The 22,183-nt window shown below is 39.0% G+C and overlaps 1 protein-coding gene across 2 annotated transcripts in view; it reads right to left on the reverse strand.

Moving 5' to 3' along the window:
* The window catches only part of NCAM2 (neural cell adhesion molecule 2), a 494,137-nt gene that overhangs the window by 220,710 nt on the left and 251,244 nt on the right, over positions 1-22,183 (reverse strand). The gene's annotated exons all lie outside the window — the stretch shown is intronic.

The raw sequence follows: 22,183 nt of genomic DNA on the forward strand, positions 1-22,183 counted from the left end.
CTCACAGAACACAAAGGAAATTCGACTGGCAAATGAGGAATTGTTTCTCTTAGGTTAGTTCAGATATATTTAATTTTGGCTACATGTTTATTTTCTTTGGTGAATCCCAAGTGGAGAATTTCTGTTCGGGTGTTCACAGGTAAGTGGCACAGTACACACACACACACACACACACACACACACCCTTACAAGGACCTCATCACCAGTTAAAATTGCCCCAAAGTTTTATATGCAAGATTTTCTTTAAACTCACATTCTGATATAAAATGCATGACAAAATAATGCAATGTGAACAGGTAATGCAAGCAATAGCAAGTATGAAATAGGAGAAAATGAACCATGAAGCATCAAAAAATAAATAAAACCCACATTTTAAATTAAATGTGCATAGATGCTTGGTACAGAAGTTCTGATGTTATTTGTGATGCCCAACTTCTGGACTGATTTTGCTGGTTCTAGTCATGACTTAATTACCAATTTAACCTCGACTTCCAGCTTACCTTGTCTTTAACTTGCCTCAATTCTGGTTGGCACCCACATTTGGAGAGTGAGCTAGCATATAGAAGACCTCTTTTTTGTCTTACAGCTCTCTCTCTCTGTCTCTCTTTGTGTGTGCAAGTTTCTCTTTACTCCCTTCCTCTCTTTTGTTGCCTTTCAAATAAATACAAATAAGTAAAAGCAACTTTTAAATATATGTCATGATTAACAAACAACTTGAAAATATTAAAATAAATAAAATTTGGAATATAAATCTGACAAAGGTGCACACCGTAACTTCCAGCATAGAATTATCAAATGCATTACTATAGATCTTAAAAAAATTCCTTTTTCTTCCCAAGCATCACTAAATAAATTCTTTTTTCAGATATCTTTTTAAAAAACCTAAGCCAGGCTACATATTTTTTCTTCTGTTTCTTACTATATCTTATTTTATGCCAAATTTCTCAACACAGAGAAAAGGCACAGGACTTAACAACAACACAAGTATACATGCAAATAAAGTATTTCAAAGAAAAACAACAAACAAAAATCCAAGAAAAAATAAGACTATTAGCAGAATCAAGGAAGAGTGCCTCAAAAGAATAAGGGACATAAATTCTTGTGAAAATTCAAAGAAGGTCTTTCTTTAAAGGACAATCTAATACGCTTGGAAAATTCAATGTAAATGAAATGAGGTTAACAGAGCAAATCGCTGAATTGAGAATTTTGTTTCTATAAGAAGACTTAGATATGGATAATGGGAACTGCAATTTGAAGCCTAGTGATAGGAATTTCCTACTTTGGAAATAAACTAAAGCATGCCTCCACAGAAGAGAAAGAAACTTTAAAATTGAGAGAAAATGAAAAATTATAGTCCTGTTCCTGATTGTCTACTTCTGTTTTTTCTTCTGAAACTCTTTATTTCACATAGTCCACTCACATTTCTCTTTGATTCTTCAATGCATACTTCCTTGAAACTAAATCCTGCTCTGTCCAACCCTCAGTTAAACTGCCAGATTGCATACATTTCAACCTTACTATGTGCAAACTGAATTTCATTTGAACCAAAATTTGCTCATACATTCATTTTATGACTGCCAATCAACTGTGAATTTCTTCCACAGTAACTTCAGAAATAACACTTCTATATATTATGCTTACATTTTTAAAAACAATTATTAATCTTAAACTGGGTTATTCACCTGCATACATATACGTTTTTTTTTCTTATTTTTATGTCTTTAATGTCCCTTCAAAGTATTTTCAGACAGGGCAGATATTTAAGATACATGCTGAAGTGACAACATTCCATGTTTGAATACCTGAGTTTAAAACTCTGTTCCAACATCTATTAACTCCAGTTTCCTGTTAATGTTAATCCTGAGAGGCAGTGGTGATAGTAAGTAATTGGGTGTCTGTAAGACCTGGATTCAATTCTTGATTGCACTACAGTCCCAACCACATGTTGTGTGTTGTGATTCAGTGGAGGACTGAACCATAAGAAGAGGAATTTTTCTATATATCTGTCTCAAATGCAAAAAATAAAGATTTCTGTTAGGAGCCACAGACTTATGGGCCTTAGACTTGGCCTACCTGACAGCCTGTTGCATTGCAGGAGCTTGGGCAAGCAGGGCCACAGCAAGCAGGATATTAGGCCAGAACACCCTGTGCCAAGCAAGCGGAATAGAACCTCCACCCTTGTTCCTGTTCAGATGATTAGTTCCTCCCCTGTTTCGATGAAGATAATTACTTCTAGGAAACCCCTCCCCTTCTCCTCCTCCCCTAGAGAAGAAGGTATATATATGAGGAGTAAAATAAAGAGCAGGAGGCACTCCTTTTACCAAGTACCTGTGTCCATGTGTTTCTTGGGCCAGCAGCCCGGGGGCCAGGAGCCCGGCATTCCCAGTCCACCCTCAGGGTTTGAGCGTCTGTCCTGCAGTTTGGGGCATATTTCCCCACCTGCTTAACGGGTGCTTGCAATTCCATTCCCCTACTTAAAAATATTCTAAATCAATATTTGTCAGCAAATAAATCAGTTGTATACAGTATATTTAAAATGTACTTTTCCAAGTTTATTTTCAGTTATTTCTCTGCAATCCTGATATAGCATAGGCAACGAGAGTTAACTCTCTCCACCCCGCCCTGCCCTCCATGGAGTCATAATGTACAGAGTGTGAATTTGCTCTGAATGTTTTTTTCTTTTTATTTCATTTTTAAAATACTGTTTACATAACAGGAGCATGCACACCCACGTGGGTTTCCAATTAGGGTGATCAGGGTCAAACAATGTAAGAAGTTGGGTGGGACAAAGGTTTGATTTTTTTTTTCCTCCGCAGTGTGGGAAGAGGAGGGAATTACTCCTTTCTGTCAAACTACATCAGCACCCAAGGATGGGGGACAGTTTATTGGTGATACATCAGAGACCCAAATGAATGGACTGCATGCTGAGATGTACATGGGGGGTAAGGTAGTCAGCTCATCTTTGCCAGCAGAGGATGTGGAGTTCCTCCTCAGAGGATGAACTTTGCCTCAAATTCCTTGGCCTGTGAATGCTTGAAGGTATACCTGGTGAGCCAAGAGACCTTGGAAAAATTTGCTCAACCCAGATGCAACAAAGCCAACCATGTCTAAATGGGTTTTGTTTGTTTGTTTGGTGTTTGGTCGTGGGGCTGGGGTAAAAGCAGCTCTGTGGCAGTAGTGGGGGGTGCCCCAGCCATGAGTCCAGCATGAGGACCCAGGCCAAAGTCACTGCAGACAGGCAGGGACCAAGTCCTAGGTTTTCTCCAGGCCTGAGAGATCTCTTCCCTCAGGGTAAGTATACCATGAGGGAAACTTGGGAACTGGATTAAGGCCCTGGCTCTGCCCTGCCACTAACATCTTGTGGCAGGTAGAGTTTGGGCAGTGTTCTGCTGTTTGGCTGGAGCAAAAGCAGGTCCCTGCAGCGTGGCAGCTGTGGGAACTGCCCCAGCCAGGCCGGACCCAATGCTGGGGACTCAGGCCTTTTGGCAGTGACTGAGTTCTAGGTTTTCGGCAGCTAGGCTCTGCCTGCTGGCCTCCTGGTGGCGAGCTCTGGGGTTTTTAGGATAAGTAATTGCTGCCTAGGGCTCTCCATGGATAAGACCAGTGTGAGTGTGAGGAATGAATTCTAGGTGATTCCCAGCAATGGGGTCACAGAATTTTCTGGCAAGCGTGAGCACTGAGACCCGGTGGTTTGGAGGGGAGTGTCCACAAGATCTATTTGGGTCAGACTGATTCACCAGCCCAAATGGGAATCCTGAGATGGGCTGTTAGCATAGATCATCACTGACTGCCACACAGCAGTCCACACCAAAGTTAAGGATGGGGGCCTGTCTGTCAGGGCTAGGTACCAGTATCCACTGACTGGTGGAACAGGGGACGGGTCACACTTGGCAGTGTGAAGACACTAACCAGGACGCAAGAGAATCAGGAGCGAGGGTAGATTTTGTGGGGGAAGTGTGGGCCCAACCCTGTGGAAATAGAAGTCCAGGATGTTAGCTCTTGAGCTGGGTGGTGATGAGCTAAGCTAGGTGTGACCATGGGATCTGCCATCACTTACGGTTAGAGGAACTGACAATAGTCTGGGCAGGTCAAGGCAGCAGCCCCCGAATGTGCATCCTAAAATAGGATGTGGGGTGGGCCAAGTTTCAATTGGAAGGGGGCAGACCTGGTAGGGCCAAGCAAACCTCAACTCACAAGAAAGAACGAAATCAGGACGGAGTACAGTTCATGCCGAACTAGGCTCTTACACCGACTGGTCTGCATGAGCCAGGGATACTAGCTATAGCATCGAAGGCAAAGGCTTAGACAGGTGAGGGGCTAAGCCAATTGGGTCACAGCAATCACTGGCACGTAATCTAGAGCTGGGAATAGGCTTAGCTGAGTAGCTTTTGAGAGTACATCCTTTCTGGATTGGGGTTCCCATGGGAGAGTGCAGGAGCCAGAGTGAGGACTAAATTCTGGTCTGGATATGGCTGCAGTCTCCCCTAGCACAAGTGTGAACTGGGGCTGAGCACACCTATCCAGGCTACATGCCAGCACCATATGGTGCACAGGAGAACCTGGGTAGATGTAGGATGGACTAGGCTAGGTGTCTGCCCATACTGAGCCATGTGTGAGCAATGTCTGGGTATGAACGAGTCTAGGCTGGGCTGAAACATCCAACAGTAAGAACCGGAATGGTTTGAAGGCCAGCAAGCAGGGATGGCCCATGGACCTACCAGTATGCGCAAAATCTGGCTTAGCGAGAGGTTCTGATAGAGGAGCTTGGGAAACCCCTCTGTCAGGACACAGTCCCTGCAAGTGAGCACAAGAACCATAATAGAGAGCAACCCAGACCAGGCAAAAGAAAGATATACACTGGCATACATTTGGCATAGGTCAGGGGCAGACCAAGCTGAATCAGTTCATATCACCCGTTTGCAAAACTGAGTACCAGAGTAGAATGTGGGTCGGGCCAGGTTCATTCACGACACAAACCAATGTACTTTATGGAATTCCAAGGTGAAGTGAGCCACACCAGATGTGGCTGCAGCACCCAAACAGCACATGCGATAACTAGGGAGGCAGGGGGAATGTGGGCTCCCCTGCTGGACAACTACTCCCACTGGAGAGTGTGAGATGAGATGGGGGCAGACCAGACCAGGCAGAGCTACAACACCTGTGAGACTCATGTGAACTAGATCAGGGAAAACCCAGGTTGGTCTGACTGTTCTGATTGGTGTAAGCAAAAATTTGAGTGGGTGAGGGTTGGTTGGGCTTTGCCACAGCATCGGCTGGCAAAGGCTGGCACTGGGGGCTAAACCTGTCAAGTAAAATTCCAGAACCACCTGGAGAGTGCATAATCAGGGTGTGGGAGTGGCCTAGGAGGCAAATAGTGGGCTCCTCCCTTTTGGGTTACCACTCCCACTGGAGAGCACGAAAACCAGGACAGGGGCAGGGGTGACTAGACAGAAGGGCACCCGCTAATATGTGTGTGGGCTGTATAGTAGGGTTGTTTGGGTTGAACTAGGCTTCAATGCCCATTCACATGTACGAGAGCTAAATGGGATGTGGGACAGACTGAACATAGTGGCAAGCATGGGGACCAGGGTAAGGGGCAAGCCTGGTGGAGTATATGGGGAGTTGCCCCAACTAGGCTGCAGCTCCCACTGATTTGCGTGAGGGACCAGTATGAAGTGGGAAGGATCGGGCTGGCCTGCAACAACCACTGGTTTGTGTGGAAGACAGGGCTGGAAACAGAACCGACCCATCAATTGCAACAGCCAGCATGTACATAAGCTGATTGGAACAACGGACAGTGCTGGACCCTCTACTGGCAAGCACACACAAGAATCAGGTCTGTGATCACCTCAGACGAAGCTTCTTTGGAGATCCCTCCAACTGAACTGCTGATCTCAGAACCGCACCCATGAAGACTATGTCAGCCAGTGGATTCTGAAGAAATTTCATCTTGCTTGGAACAATGAGATTGTCAGCGATTCAGAACTGTGGACTATCAAAACTGCTTGAGCAGGACCCTCGGAGCATGCCCCACATCAGGGACCTGGGATGGGTCTGAGGCTGGGTGGGGCTTCTTCCTTTGTTTCTCCCCTGACCCCAGATACAGGGGGGAAAAGGATGATATTAGTGTGAAAACAATGGTCTTACCCACTTTCCTGTAGCCCTTGACCCTTTGCACCCTAATGAAATATGTAAGATTATCAAAATAAATAAATTAACTAATTTAAAAGAATTTCTCTTTGACCTCTTCTCCCCTTTTTGTATTCTCATGTCTACATTCTATTTTTAGTGTAAAATTAAAATGTCTCTAACAAAAAGACAGTTCCAACTATGATGTCAGCAAGTAAATGCTTTGATCAATGAAGAGTTTTGCCAAAAAGGAAGCATTGTTGATAATTATATTTACTTCTCTGTCTTACATGTAATTCTGGATGTCAGATTCTGTGACTCAAACTAATGCTTCACCTAAACGGGTGGTACATGAATGAATAGCACAGTAATAGAAATTTTTCACTAGTTACAATGCTTGGTGCGGAACACTAACAATAATAACATCAAAAACTCTGGAATAACTTCCATTTCCTCTAGTTGAATCTAAGGATATAGACCATTTTACAGAAGTCTTCCATTTATTATTTAAACAATTTATAATTTTGATGTTTGGGGTAATTCTTCCTTTTGGAAAAAGATGATAGAAAAGATAAGACTTGAAAAAAGTGCAAATTGTAAAAGATAAATATACTTCTTGGTAATTATTTACTAATTTCATGATACATGATAAATAAAATGTTTTACTCTAAATGAAGCACAAAAATAAATTTACATTTTAAAATTTGCTTTTTTTTACCATTTCATGTAAATTATCAACTCACACTTTATCCCAGATTCCATTTTTCATAAACATCTGGTAGTAAGCAAATTGCAGCATTTCATTCCCATAATAGTTTTAAAAACATAAATAGTGGGAAAATAAGGGCCATATTTTAAGTTACATTTAACAGTTTCATTGAAATTCCTCCTTTTTATTTAGGAGCACAGATGCATACTGTAATGTTTCTTCACATCCCAATATGCTGGTTTCCATTTTACAGTTAATCTATGAGAACATATAAATCTACATTTTTACCTAAATATTTATTTATTCTGTATTTTGCATGAATATTGCCTTATATCAGAGAGAACCACTAATTTTTAAACCTGAAATGTCATGATACACTTAAATAGAGTTTTAGGCTGGTGACTGTTGCTGAAAGACTATACTGTGGTAACAATATGGATGAAAACATTGGAGGATGAAAACGGAGGGTATAAATCCCTATAGTTAAAAACCATAACATTAAAAATAATAATACCAATAATATATATATATATATACACATTATATATGCATATATATCATAACCTATTTTCTATTTTACTAACATTTCTCCAAAGTCAGATTATCTCATTTGTACTCTACAATCATACTAAAACATTAACATCTTATTTAAGACTCAGTATCCAAAATCTGACACTGTGCCTTGACAATTATTGTAATAATTCGCGAGTATGAGTTCCTTGCATCCAAGTCTGAACTATGACTACTACCAAATAATGGATTTTGGACAGAAATGTCAGAAGGAAACTAGACTGTCAAACACTTGTGTTTTGAGAACACTGACCAGAAATGATTCATATGATTGCCATCCAGTTATGCTCTCCTTTGTTTCTGGTACGCTACTTAAATGGAAGTAAAAATAGCAATACATGACCTTTATTTTTCTATAAATAAATATATAAATAAATGTAAGTTTCTACTTAAACTATTTCTTAAACATGTTTACATGTTGATTGATTCTTATCTATGTGAAAAGCATAGAGACATCTTGCATCTACTGGTTTTCTCCCCAGATTCCCACGATTTCCAGGCCTACGTCAGACTAAAGTTAGTAAGTTGGAGCTTCATTAAAACTGTTCACAGAGGAAACATGATACCCACGAGCCATCATCTGTTATCTCTGAAGAGGAAATAGCAAGAAATTGCACTGGAAGCAGTGTTGCAAAGACTTGAACAGGTGCTTTCATTTGGGATGAGGCATCCCAAGCATTGGCTTAGTCTGCTGTATCACAGCACCCTGCACTAAAGAAGATTGTTAAAAATCAGTTCAAATAATCGAACAGTAAATCAAGTTGTTCTGTGTGTGACAAAAAGCAAATGAGATATAATAGCATTTCCATGCTTTTTTTATATTTTCTTTTTTTTTTTCTTTTTTTTTTTAATTTTATTTTAAATTCATTAATTACATTGTATTATGTGACACAGTTTCATAGGTACTGGGATTCTCCCCACCCCTCCCCAAACCCTCCCACCATGGTGGATTCCTCCACCTTGTTGCATAACCACAGCTCAAGTTCAGTTGAGATTCCCCCATTGCAAGCATATACCAAACATAGAGTCCAGCATCTTATTGTCCAGTCAAGTTCAACGGCTTCTTAGGTATACACTCTCTGGTCTGAAGACAGAGCCAGCAGAGTATCATCCCGATCAATTAAAAGCTCCAACATACCATCAGCAAAAATTTACATCATTATGGAATTAATTGACATAGTAATGAGTAACCAATATGTTAAAAGTAAATGCGAGTTCCCAGCCACCTTCTGTGACCACCTCATTGACATTTCAATTTTAGTTTATACACAACCTATAACATTCAAAACATAACATGTTATACATAAGATCATATCATCTTAAATTAAGGCAAACATGTGGTATTTAACCTTTTGGGATTGGCTCATTTCCCTTAGCATTATGGCTTCCAGTTTGGCCCATTTGGCCACTTTTTTTTATATTTTCAAAAATCTTTCTTACATGCAGAGAAGAAAGTACATCACAGATATGCTAAAAACTGTTCCCCTTAAACAGAATGTCTTTTACTTGATTAGATAAAAATAAACAGCTAAAATTTAAGATACACCCATAAAATCTCCACTCTGAATCTAGACTGGGCTCTCAGTATATTTATTATTACTTTTTAAATTTAGGTAAACAGAATGGATTTCATGAATTTTACATATATGTATTTTAGGTCCACAATCATACTTCTCAGCAACCCTTCCCCTCATCCTCTTACTTTTTTCCTTGTAGTTATTATGATAACATATTTTAGCCCTTCCCTAAGTAAAGAATTCTACAAGCAAAAAGAAATACAACTCTTTCAGGAGTAAAGACAAGAGCTATATACATCAATCCAATATCAAGGAATCAACTTCTCTCATGCACATTAATTATTTTTGTATCCTATTTGCTATGATAAATCAAATATACAGTATTTGTATTTTTCAATCTGGTATTTTTCACTAAGCATAATGAGTTCTGGTACGTCCATTTCCCTGTACAAGACAAAATTTCACTAATTTAAAAAAATTTATTTTTATTGCAAAGTCAGATATACAGAGAGGAGGAAAGACAGAGAGGAAAATCTTCTATCCGTTGATTCACTTTCCAAGCGGCCGCAATGGTCAGAGCCTAGCAGATGTGAAGTTACAAGCCAGGACATTTGTCCAGGTCTCCCATGTGGGTGCAGGGTCCCAAGACTTTGGCTGTTCTCCACTGCCTTGCCAGGCCACAAGCAGGGAGCTGGGTGGGGAAGCAGGCCTCAGGGATTAGAACCAGCACCCATATGGGATCCTGGCGCGCGAGGACTTTAGCCACTAGGCTATCACGCAGGGCCCTCATTCATTTTTATTATTGAATAGTGTTCCATTTGTGCAAGTTGTACATTTTAAAATCTGGGTATCAGATGATGGACATCTGGCTTGAGTATATATCTTAGCTATAGTGAAGGGAGCCACTATTAACATGGGAGGATAGACAAACTTTTTAGGTGCTGATTTTCATTTCATCTGGATAAATTCCCAGGATTTGCAATATCTGGGTCAAAAGGTAGACCAACTTTCATAATTTTGCCAATCTCCTTATTGTCTTCAGTAATGATTGTGGTGATTGATATTCCCAGTCATTTTTAGTATACCATTTCCCCCCACATTCCTTTGAGTTTATTGATTGAATGGCTGCTTGATTTTGGATGATAACCATTCTAACTGGGATGAGGTGAAACCTCACTATCATTTTCATTTGCATCTTCTTGATGGCTAGTTTTATGAATCTGCTGAACTTTAAATTTCATCCTTTGAAAAATGACTGTCCAGAATCTTCACCCATTTCTTAAATGGATTGTTTGGCTTGCTACCGCTGAGTATATTGAGCTCCTTACATAACATATATTCATCCTTTATCAGATGAATAGTTTACAATTATTTGCTAAAGTTTTATTTTTTTATTTGAAGGGCAGAGTTACAAAGACAGGAAGAAACAGAGAGAGAGACCTTCAACCCACAGGTTCACTCCCCAAATGACCACAGTGGCAAGAGGAGGGGCTGGTCTGAAATCAGGAGTCAAGAACTTCTTCCCAGTCTGCAGTGTGGGTGCAGGACCGAAGGACTTGAGTTGTCATCTGCTGCCTTCCCAGGCTTTTTGTAGGAAGCTGGATCAAAACAGACTCAGCTAAATCTTAAACAGGTACCCAAATAAGATTCTGGCACCACAGACTGGGGGCTTACTTTGCTATACCATGGTACTGATCTTCCTAGCTCCCCACACAACATTCATTCTCATTCGCTCGCTCTCTCTCTCTCTCTCTCTCTCTCTCTCTCTCTCCCCAAGTAGTTAGCAATTATCACCTCTCATTCCTTCATTCACCTCTTTTCTGAGAGTTCCTATTGTTTTGAGGAAGATTCTTTTGTTGATATAATCCCCATTTGTCTATTTATTTTGTTTGTTTTTAATTACTATTATTCTAGTGTCGTCTCCAAGAAGTCTTTGTCTGTTTCAACGTCTTTTATTGTTTCCCCTATATTTTCCTTTAGTAGTCTTGTGAATTCAGGTGTTAGGCTTAAAGACTTAATACATTTTGGACTGATTTTCATAGGGTGTTAAGGTAGGGGTATGGCTCCATTCATCTGCATATGGAGATGAAATAATCCCAATACTTATTCTTTAAAAGACTGACCTTCCTGCAGACAATAGAGTTAGTTCATTTGTCAAAGATTATTTATTATAGATTATATTTATTTCTCGAGTTTCTAGTCTGCTAACAGAGTCTGTTATTTTGATTGGGAATACATTGAATCTGTAAATTGTTTAAAATAGCATGAATACTTTGATGACATTAGTTGATCACATCAGTTCTAATCGATGAACACAAAAAGTTTTATTTCATGTTTCTTCAATGTTTTGTAATTTTATTATACATACTTTCTACACATTTAGTTAAATTTAATTGGATGGTATTTAATACTTTTCCTAGCTAATGTAAGTGGAACTAATCTTAGACAATGTTTTTCAAAAAAAAAAAAGTTAGGATTTACTTTTCCAGGAACCACTGGGGTGGTTTAATCTACACTTGTAAAATATATAAACTTTTGGGCAAAGCACAGTAGGCCAGCTGCTAAAGTCCTTGCCTTCCATGCACCAGGATCCCACATGAACGCGGGTTATAATACTAGTGGCCCTGCTTCCCATCCAGCTCCCTGCTTGTATCCTGGGAAAGCAGTTCAGGATGACCCAAAGCCTTGGGACCCTACACCTGCATGGGAGACCCAGAAGAGGCTCCTAGCTCCTGTCTTCTGATTGGATCAGCTCTGTCTGTTGCAGCCACAAGGGGAATATAATATATATAAACGTTAATATATATAAAAAGTTAATATATATAATATATACACATACGCACTCTCTCTATATAATAAGTATGCATATACATATATGTACTTTATATATATTTCCCCAGGATGCATTAGTAGGAAGCTGGATAAGAAATGGGGTAGATAGGTCTCTTTTGGCAATTTCTTTTCCCAGATTGAAGCTCCACCTGGTACAACACCTCAGGCACTCCCAATAATTTTTTGTTTTTATCTTAAAAAAAAGAAAGTGTTTTTCAGCCTTGGCACAATGGGAGTATACAAATGCTGTCATGCTAAAACTTCCAGAACTGCATTGAACTGAGAGTGGGCGTCCTTTTGTAGCTCTGAATCTTTTTGAAATGTTCCCAACTTTACCCATTTCAACATTATGTCAACTATGGGTTTGAAATTTTCTGCCTTGATTGTGTCATGGTATGCTTACTAACGATTTAGTCTCCATCTTGACTATTTGCCTATTCAGGTTTTCTATGTCTTCTCAGCAGAGTTTATGATTTTCATTAATGCTGATATATATATATGCACATTTATATGTATGATAGGTATATGTTGAGAGCACCTAACAATCTATGGGGCTGTCTAGGACAGCACCGCCCTGACGAGGGCAGCGGTAAACAAGTTCAGGAAGTGTCTTCCCCTAGGGGCGTGGCTGTGTGTCCTGCCTGCAGGGTGACCTTTTAGCTGATTGGTCGCTTCCCACGTGCTGGGGTGACCTTTTAGCTGATTGGCTAGGTGTTATATATAAGCAGGTTGGTTCCTGGAGCGGAGGGCAGACAGAGCAGAGAAGCAGACAGAGTAGAGAGCAGACAGAGTAGAGGAGCAGACAGAGCAGAGGAGCAGACAGAGCAGAGAGGCAGACAGAGTAGAGGAGCAGACACAGCAGAGAGGCAGACAGAGTAGAGGAGCAGACACAGCAGAGAGGCAGACAGAGTAGAGAGAAAGAAGGAGCAGACGGCTTTCCTGTTTGCATGCTGCCTGATGGAATAAAGAGTTTCTACACAGTCACTCAGCGTCGGGTTTTCTTCCGCAGGTCCAGAGATTCCCCGACAGGTATATCTATCTTTTATGCATTTATTTGAAGCCCCAAACTTGAAGAGTAAATTTACAATGTATCTTTTTCCTCTGTTAATGTTTCTCAAAGTACTACAAGTATTAGGAACACTTAAAAGTAGCTGTGAATCCCCCACGATAAACATGTTTATAGATTATACATGCTTTCCAAATAATTGTTCTGGATGCTGTGTTGCAAAGAAAATATTACAGTTCTTAATGGAAAGGAATTTCCAGTTTCTTTGGGGAATAATGAAGCTACATGAAACATGAAAAACAAAGCAAAACCATGTATATCTTACAAGTTGTTCATGGAGCCAAATAAAACGCAAAAGATGTAATCAGCAGTGTAGTAACAGGATTAATAGGCAGCATTATTTTAAGGAAAGGCATAACTGTGCACAGAACATTCAGGATATTAGTATATCAATATATATTAGGCTTACTTTCTATAAATTATTATTGAGCTGCCATGATAAGTAGAATGTGAAAGACCCTGGAGGATCTTAAAAGACATGATTTAATGTCCGGACTTAAGTTTTTTAAATTCTTTATAAAAAGAAACTCATATAACAAATTAGACACTTAGTAAAGATAAGTCTGGAAGTAAGATGACTAACAAACTGTATTAAAGTAACTGCAGCAGTACTTTAAGAATGTTGATGAGTATCTGGACTGACTGTGGCAATGCGTGTGGAAAGGTAGGGATGGATAGAGTAGTAAATAATTCAAAAGTAAGTTATCTTGGTTATCACTCCGAACATTAGTGGTAAAAGGGAAAGAATCCTGTGGGATCAGAGACATCAATTTGTGTGTGTGTTTGTGTATTTGAGAGAAGACAGAGAATCTTGGCTATTTTTGCTGCACAACTAAAGGTACAGAAAGAGGTGAATCTATAACTTAATTTATAAATAGAGAGCAAAGAGCATTTTAACAAAGATAACTGCTGTCATAATGAAGTTTAATATTTATAATTCAAATAAGCATGCAGATCGAACAGTAGATATTCAAGAGATTTTCTTAATTTATGGACATACACATATAACAAGGCCACTGGCATTTCTAAGTTCCATCAGGGGAGCAAAAGCTGTGTGTAATTTGATTCAACATTTAACTGTGGCATTTAAAATGGCCAGTCTATCACCTGCAGAGATTTAAAACTGACAGCCTAATCAGTCTACTAGCTACGTGACACAAAGGAGAGCTGAACTCTCGTAGAATTCCAATGATATAGAGGTGATTTAATGCATCGCTTATCTTGGAACAATGACTTATAACATTTTTCATACAAACACCTAGAGCTCTACATCAAAGAATTTAAAAGACTAAGGCATTTAATCTAGTATTTATAAGGAGTGTCAAAGAGACTTAATCCTGAGGATCTTGTAAAATTACAGATTATTCCAAATGAATTTGCTTTTCCTATTTAACATACATTTTAAATGTTTACCTAATCTGAGAAAATTATTTGTATTGTTTATTTATTTTTGTTACTGAATGTGCATGACAATATGTTTAAATTTATGTGATTCAAGAAATTCTATTTTAAAATTCCTGCAAATTTTAGAAAATTCAAAACTTTTGTACTATTTGGGAAGCTCAATAATTGGCAAAGATTCTTACTCATAAGTTTAAACCATGGCAAGGGTTTTATTATAACTCTTTTTAGCTAAACATTCCATATAATTTTACCAAGAATACAAAATTTAAAATTTTAGTGCAATTTTATCCACCTATATGCTTCTGGTATGTATATTCAAACTTCTTTAACTTCTACCTAAGTTAAGAGACAAAAAAAAGTTTCAGTTGCTGACTCAAATGAGTCATTTTTAAGACCAGTTGGGTTGTCATTTGTGATATAGACCATAAAGTTACCACATGCAATACCAACAAACCATACTGTCACCAGGTAGAGACTACACTATTCCACTTTAGATCTAACTCCCTGCTAGTACCTTTCCACAAATATTGGAAAGCTGAATGAAATTCTTGACTCTTGAATTCAGAATGGCCCAACTCTGGATATAGCGGACATTTGAGATTTATTTCAATGATGGAATATTGTGAAAAAAATAAGTGAAAAAACTGAGGCAAATAATGGTGTCCTATTTGCCAGTGAGCACTTGGCCAATACATTATCAGAATACAACCATTAGTACTCAGTGCTTGTACTCTCAATCACTTCATTAAATGTTCATCATATGTTAAATATGTCAAATGTGAAAAAACAGTCTCCAGAAGTGAGGTATTTATACTTGCCTCTAAGAGAGATGAGAAATACACACACATACACACACGAGTATCAATTTAATTTCTGGATACATATTTGGCAATTTCTATTTTACCTCCTTTTTTTCCTTTAAGACAGTCATATTTATCAAGTAAAATTCAAGAATGTTCTCTTCCTGTATTGCATCATCTTAAATGATGCCATAGCTGTTTATTGAATCTATTTTTGTAGACAATGAGAAATAATCAAAATTGTCTTCCCATTCTTTTCTTAAATATTGTCTTTTTAAAAACTGTTTCTTTCTTAATACCGTCTTTCTTACACACTTTTCATCAAACTCAACTCTCTTACTTTAAATCTCTCTCAAATATGCCTCTCTTTTGCACCCTCAATGCTCAGACAGTGGTCTGAGACAGTGAATAAGACCAACTATTGGTCTTACCATACAAATCCCAGGATACTGCACATGAAGGAGCAGTAATTTGTGCCAATGTATAATTTTTTTTGAAGTAAAGTGTCAGAAAGATACAGAAAGAACACACATGCAGGTTTACTTCCTACATATCTGCAGAAGTTGGTGAGCTGTGTAGGGGATTGATGAAGCCAGGAACAAAAATCACAATCTGGATCTCCCACGTGAATAGCAGGGGCGCAATTATTTAAATCCTAAGCTGGTACTTCCTAGGATATTTGTGAAATATGGAAATGGGAACTGGAGTCAATTCTAGCACTACCAGTTACAATTTGAGAAAAAGACATGCTAATTGGTTAACCAAAGATCATGCCTACTTAGGAAGTGTGTGTGTGTGTAAATCTGTTTTACCTAAAGTTTGATACTTCTTTCATTTTTGCATGATTTCTGAAAATTCTGAAGCAATATTTGTGCTGTACCGAGGACTCTCTATTTTGAAGTAACTTCCATATATTAACCATAATAACCTCCATATGTTAACCATTGCTATTCAAAATATGTCCCTCAGTCCAGTAATAGTGATTGGGGATCTTTCTTGCATTGCAGTTTAAGAAGGTCCTTGGCTGATTCATACACAAATTAAAATGTAATCTACATTTGAAATGTGGTTGAACTAGGAGACTACAATATATTTACAAATCTGTAGTGAAATCACACCTATTATTGTGCATATATGAAACTCTAACTACTTCACTCTTGACTCATCAACTCTTAAATAATTAATATATGTCCTTATTATTTGACCAAAACTGGGTTTCTGAGTTCAAGCAGATGTTCAGACCCCAAACTGATGTTAATAGTGCTTAGAGAGTAGAAACTTAATCCAACTACTCTATTCATGAAATAGGCATACTGGAAAATGTGCAGGTATTGGGAGACTGCCTTCTGGCGGTAACTGCTGTAAGCACAGTGATTTTAAGTTAAGTCTGGCCTAATTTCTCCCACAATTTCTTGCACAAAGACTTTTCTTGTGTTGCTCTGAATCTTTTTGCCACCAAAACAGACATATCCAGAAGTCAAACCAATGGAACCACTAGATCTTTGGTCATGAACCACCAAAACAGAGTTCCAAAGAATTCCTCTTTCTTAATAAGTATTGTATCTTAGATATTTTGGCTTAGTAATATGAAGGACGCTAACATATAAACCTTTTTCCAACCACATCAAAATAAAACGCATAATATAGTTCAACTATTAGCAAATTTTTCACATGTCCTTATTTTTTGTTTCTAGTATTTTTACATTGCATTCCTTATTTATTAGAACTCTTGTCTTTTTCTTACTTAAGGATGTATATACTACTTTCTGTTGAATATTTACATGAGTCTTCCAAGAAGTTATTCATATATTTTAAGTAATTTTTTAAATACTGCAATACCCTTTATTACAATATTCAGCACATTTCAGAGGACTCTAGAATTAAGAATTTTATAGTTTCTGATACAGTATATCATATACTAGAACTTAACGGTATAATGCTTCTTATTCAAATTTAATACTAGTATGGGCCCGGCAGCGTGGCCTAGCAGCTAAAGTCCTCACCTTGAACGCCCCGGGATCCCATATGGGCGCCGGTTCTAATCCCGGCAGCTCCACTTCCCATCCGGCTCCCTGCCTGTGGCCTGGGAAAGCAGTCGAGGACGGCCCAATCCTTTGGGACACTGCACCCGCGTGGGAGACCCAGAAGAGGTTCCAGGTTCCCGGCTTTGGATCGGCGCGCACCGGCCTGTTGCAGCTCACTTGGGAAGTGAATCATCAGATGGAAGATCTTCCTGTCTCTCCTCCTCTGTGTATATCTGCCTTTCCAATAAAATGAATAAATCTTTAAAAAAAAATTTAATACTACTTGAGTTACTATTAATTTGAGGAAGTTTATATTATAACTTTTGTACGGTTTTCCAGTAGCACTTAAAATATAATCAGTTTGTTCACACATCCTTTTCTTGGAAAGTAGAGGCCAGGTTTTATTTTCCTTAGCCCATCCTCCATGTACTGACTCTGGAAGAAATACCATACAAAACATTTATCAATAAGTAAATTGGTACCAAAGTAAAACCTGAAATCATCTGCATAATAAAAATCCCTATATTAATCTTTCTATTTAATTGGAGCTGAACCCATGGTCTCAGGGGTTGGGAATCCTGGCTGGTCCTGGGGTCTCCTACATAGTAGGTATTGGGTCTCTGAGCCCTGGGAGTGGGAGATCCAGTGGGGCCTGGGTCTCCTGGCCCAGTTTCTTGGGCCTGCCTATGTGGCGCATGCTGGATCTGTGAGCCTCAGGGGTGGAGAACCTGGAGGGACCTTGTTCTACTGGCCCAGGTCATCATGCCTCTCTGTGTGGAGGAGCCAGGTATGTGAGCCTCAGGTGGGGGGAACTGGCAGGTCCTGGGTCTCATGGCCTGATTCCATCGCCTTCACTGAGAAGTGGTTACTGGATCTGTGAGCCCTAGGGTGGGGGGCCCAGTGGAACCTGTATCTTCTGGCCTAGGTCCTTCGGCCCACCTGCGTAGTAGGTGCTGAATCCATGAACCCCATGTATTTGGGGGCCCTGAGTGGCCTAGGACTCCAGATTCAGGTCAACAAACCCACCACCTAGGTGGGGGCCACGTCCATGAGCCCTGGGGATTGGGAATCTAGCAGTTCCTGTGTCATATGGCCCACCTTTGCAGGTGCTGAACCAATGAACTTCAGGGGTGGGGGGATCTTCTGGCCAAGGTACTAGGGCCCAACTACATAGTGCAGGTGGTGTCCATGTGCCCTGGGAAAGAAGGTCCAGTGTGACCTGGGTTTCCTGGTCCAGGTCACCAAGCCCACCTGCATAGTGAGGGCCAAGTCTGTGAGCACCAGGGGTGAGGAGTCTGACCTGGTCCAGGTCACCTGACTCAGGTCCATGGAGTGCTGGATAGCAAACTGTGGTGGACATGGAGGACATGATAGCTCACTTGGCTCTAGAGAGGACATTTGGTACCACAGTAGAGAATGGAGAACAGAACATATGAACAACTACCTCAGTCAAACAATGACAGCAAATATTTGGGTGATTGGAGACTCTAAGCTCAATGGTGTCAGCCAATGGACATTGGAATGGATTTTTCATCCACATATTGTCAAGACTGACAGCATTTTGAAGCTATCACGTCCACCTGTGCAGAACCTTTGGAACCTGCACCACTGTAACCCTTTGTATTGGGTGACCTTTCCCCATCCTCGGGTACTGCGATGGTAGAAAGGCTGGGTATGGCCTATCCTCTTATCTCTGCACCCCCTCCCTGAAATGGGAAGAAGAAATAAAAACTTGGAAACAATGATCACACCTACTTCTTCCAAACTCTAGATCCTTCCACCCTGATCAAGAATGTCAACATCATCTGAAATTATTTTTTTTAAAGTCAGACTACACAAAGATCTACTTTATATCTATGTCCAAGTGTTGCCTTCTTCAATTACATACGAATTTTGAACACAAACTTTCTATCATGTTTACTAAGCAATATGTGTATATATGTACTTTTAATATGTATATTTCAACTAAAGATCACTTACTCATGGGCTTGAAATGCATAAAGATATCAGTAGATATCAGTAGTCAAAAATTTATTAATGAACACAGAGACTGTGTGAATAAAAAAAGGAATAAAAAGTGCTTTAAACAAGGACTAAAAGTGATTTGAGAACATATGTGTTATGATTCAGATCCCATTAGTTATTAAATCATGGAATTGGTTAAAATCTAATATATGTCAAGAATCTCTCATATATATCAAGTGTTTATAAAACGAGGCTTAGAAGAAATGTGTATGATTACATCAAACACAGGAGGAGATGGTTGTGAAATATGGTTTATGGTGATTTGTATATATTTTTCTTCAAATCAGACACAAAGATTTTATTTTCATGGAATGCAGTATATAAAATGAAATAGTGGTCAACAAATTAAAATTTCAACTGCAGATATGAACTAAATGATATGTAATACAAAAAGTACTCTTCAAACTTTATTTTAAAATGAAATAATTTCATGTGAAACTTTAAAACAGTAATACAGAAAGCAGTAAGGGTATGTTCCCTTCATTGTTGTGTTAAAGTCAAACTTTTTTTTCTTAGACCATAGAATATAAGTAAAAGTAGGAAATAATTTAGATGTCAAATATGCTGGGGATGATGTCCAAGTAGTGAGCCAGACAATCACTGGTATAAATACTGACAGTAAGGCTACAAGATAATTAGGAGACCAAGAATGAGTCACCCATCGCTTATTTTGATTATGACATTTAATTAAAACTAAAATATACTGAAGAAGCTGCTAAGCTTAGTTCTACAAGCAATCCAAGTTTATTTCAATAAGCACCACTTAGACATGTAAGTTATTAGCCACCTTGATAAAGCCAACGTAGAACAATGTGTCATTTTTTTTGCCACCTCTAATATTGTACAGTAATAAATTAAATTATTGGAGAAAGCTTGCACTAAGCCAAGTTCCTAAGCCTCTGGATACCTACTTAAATGCTTTGTCAAACCCAAGTGTGTGGAGTTCCATTTCAGATTAAGGTCAAGATAAAGCTTATTTATAAGCCTGACAAAGCAGATTGCAAACACCTGTCACACATTTCAGCCAGAACATTTTGCTTCCCCACCTTCCCAAGAGATTTTATAGAACTAGCTATTCACACTTACATTACTTGCCAGCCAACATTGACAGATAATGTGAAACATAGCAGACTATTGCAAATTCAACAACCAAATCATGTAGGAAGAGTGAAAGCAACATATTCAGCTGTAGCAGCATAAATCTTTGAAATGAGGGACCAAAAACATAACCTTTAATGTAAGAGTATACTGTCCTTTGTACAAAAAAAAAAATATGAAATTAAAGCAGTCGAGCACAGCCCAAAGCCTTGGGATCCTTCACCCGTGTGGGAGAGCTGGTAGAGTCTCCTGGTTCCTGGCTTCGCATCGGCTGAGTTCTGGCCTTTGCAGCCACTTGGAGAGTCAACCAGCAGATGGGAGATCTTTCTTTCTCTCCCTCTTCCTGTAAATCTTACTTTCCAATAAAAATAAATAAATCTTAAAAAAAAAAAAAAGGAAAGATACAGCTTGCGGTGCCCACATAGATTACCACCGTGCCCAGAAGAAGTCTTGGTTCTACTTCTAATCCTAGCTCTCCTAATGAACACCCTGAGAAGTAATGGTGGTGGTTTAAGCAGTTTTGTTCTTTCTACCCACAAGTGGGTCTGTCTGCAGAGTCCCCAGGTCACTATTTTCAACATGGTCTGGCCGCTCATGTTGTGGTGAGCCGTAAATGAGATCTCTGTCCATCTTTGTATATACTTCTCTCTCTCTTTTCCTCTCTTTCAAATAAATAAAGTACTGAAAAAAATAGCGTAAAGCACAATTACAAACAAATGATATTAAAGGGCATTTGGAATAACATTTTATTTCAGTAGTGCAAGTTAACACTGGTTATCAAAATAGACATTATAATGAAAGATAAATGCAAGTACTTTGGGAATAATTGGCCCATTCAACAATCACAAGAGGATTCACCAAGGAGACCAGTTGGAACTCACCTGGTAGTTTGCTCTTATACACTAATAATTTTGGGGAGGATCAGTGTGGTAGCCTAGTGGCTAATGTCCTTGCCTGGCACACACCAGGATCCCATAAGGGTGCCAATTTATATCCTGCTGGCCCTGTTTCCCATCCAGCTCCCTGCTTGTGGCCTGAGAATGTAATCAAGGACGGCACAAGGCCTTGGGACCCTACATCCATGTAGGAAACCCAGAGGAGGTTCCTGGCTGTTGGCTTTGCATCAGCTCAGCTCTGGCTGTTGCCACCACTTGGGCAGTGAATCATCAGACGGCCGATCTTCCTCTCTGTCTCTCCTCTCTGTATTTCTGACTTTCCAATAAAATTAATAAATAAATAATCTTAAAAAGAAGAAAATAAAACTTTTACATCAGATTGAAAAGTCCTCATGTCTTATAAAATAACAGAAGGGGAACTCCCTGAGCCTATGGACCTCCTGAAGCATAAAAATAAAAAATTAAAGAATAAATAAATAAATAGTATGCGTAGAAGTGAACAGCAACTCTGTTGTCTAGGGTTTCTAATTAATTGTAGAAGAGCTTTAAACTGAAGAAGGCAGCACATATTTAAAATTAAATTTAAGTATTACAAAGCAAAAGATATCATGTAGTCTTTTCCATTGATTTCTGAAATAGGAAGTAAAAAACAGAAGTATTAAAAAGGCAAGTCAAAATGAACAGTTAAGTTCAGTAAAAACATTTTAGATATCTCAAAACCCAAAATGATTGTGGGCATAAAATCTCCAGTCCATTAACCTCAGCTGTTGGTAAGGACTGGGATTAGAAGGCTAATCAGTTTTTGAAGTTCCTAGAGTAAGGACTAGGGTCACTTGTGCTTACATTATACCACTATCTCTAAAATGTTTGTTGTTATTTTCTTTGAGTGCTAAAGATTTTAAATGACCAATCAAGGTCAATCACCTCATGTAGGAAGAATTAAGTTGGAGAATGCCTTTCAGCTTGGAGCAGACAACAGATAGTCTTCACCTTTTCCCGGGAAGCAGAGTGAGTCTCAGGAGATAAGGACTACATCCGCTGATGGGTATTGTTATGTAAAAATTGACTACTCAGAAATATACCTCAAAATTTTGTGTGTATGTAAGAATGGTG

The sequence above is a fragment of the Ochotona princeps genome, chromosome 3, assembly GCF_030435755.1.
Source record: "Ochotona princeps isolate mOchPri1 chromosome 3, mOchPri1.hap1, whole genome shotgun sequence".
NCBI classification, from domain to species: domain Eukaryota; kingdom Metazoa; phylum Chordata; class Mammalia; order Lagomorpha; family Ochotonidae; genus Ochotona; species Ochotona princeps.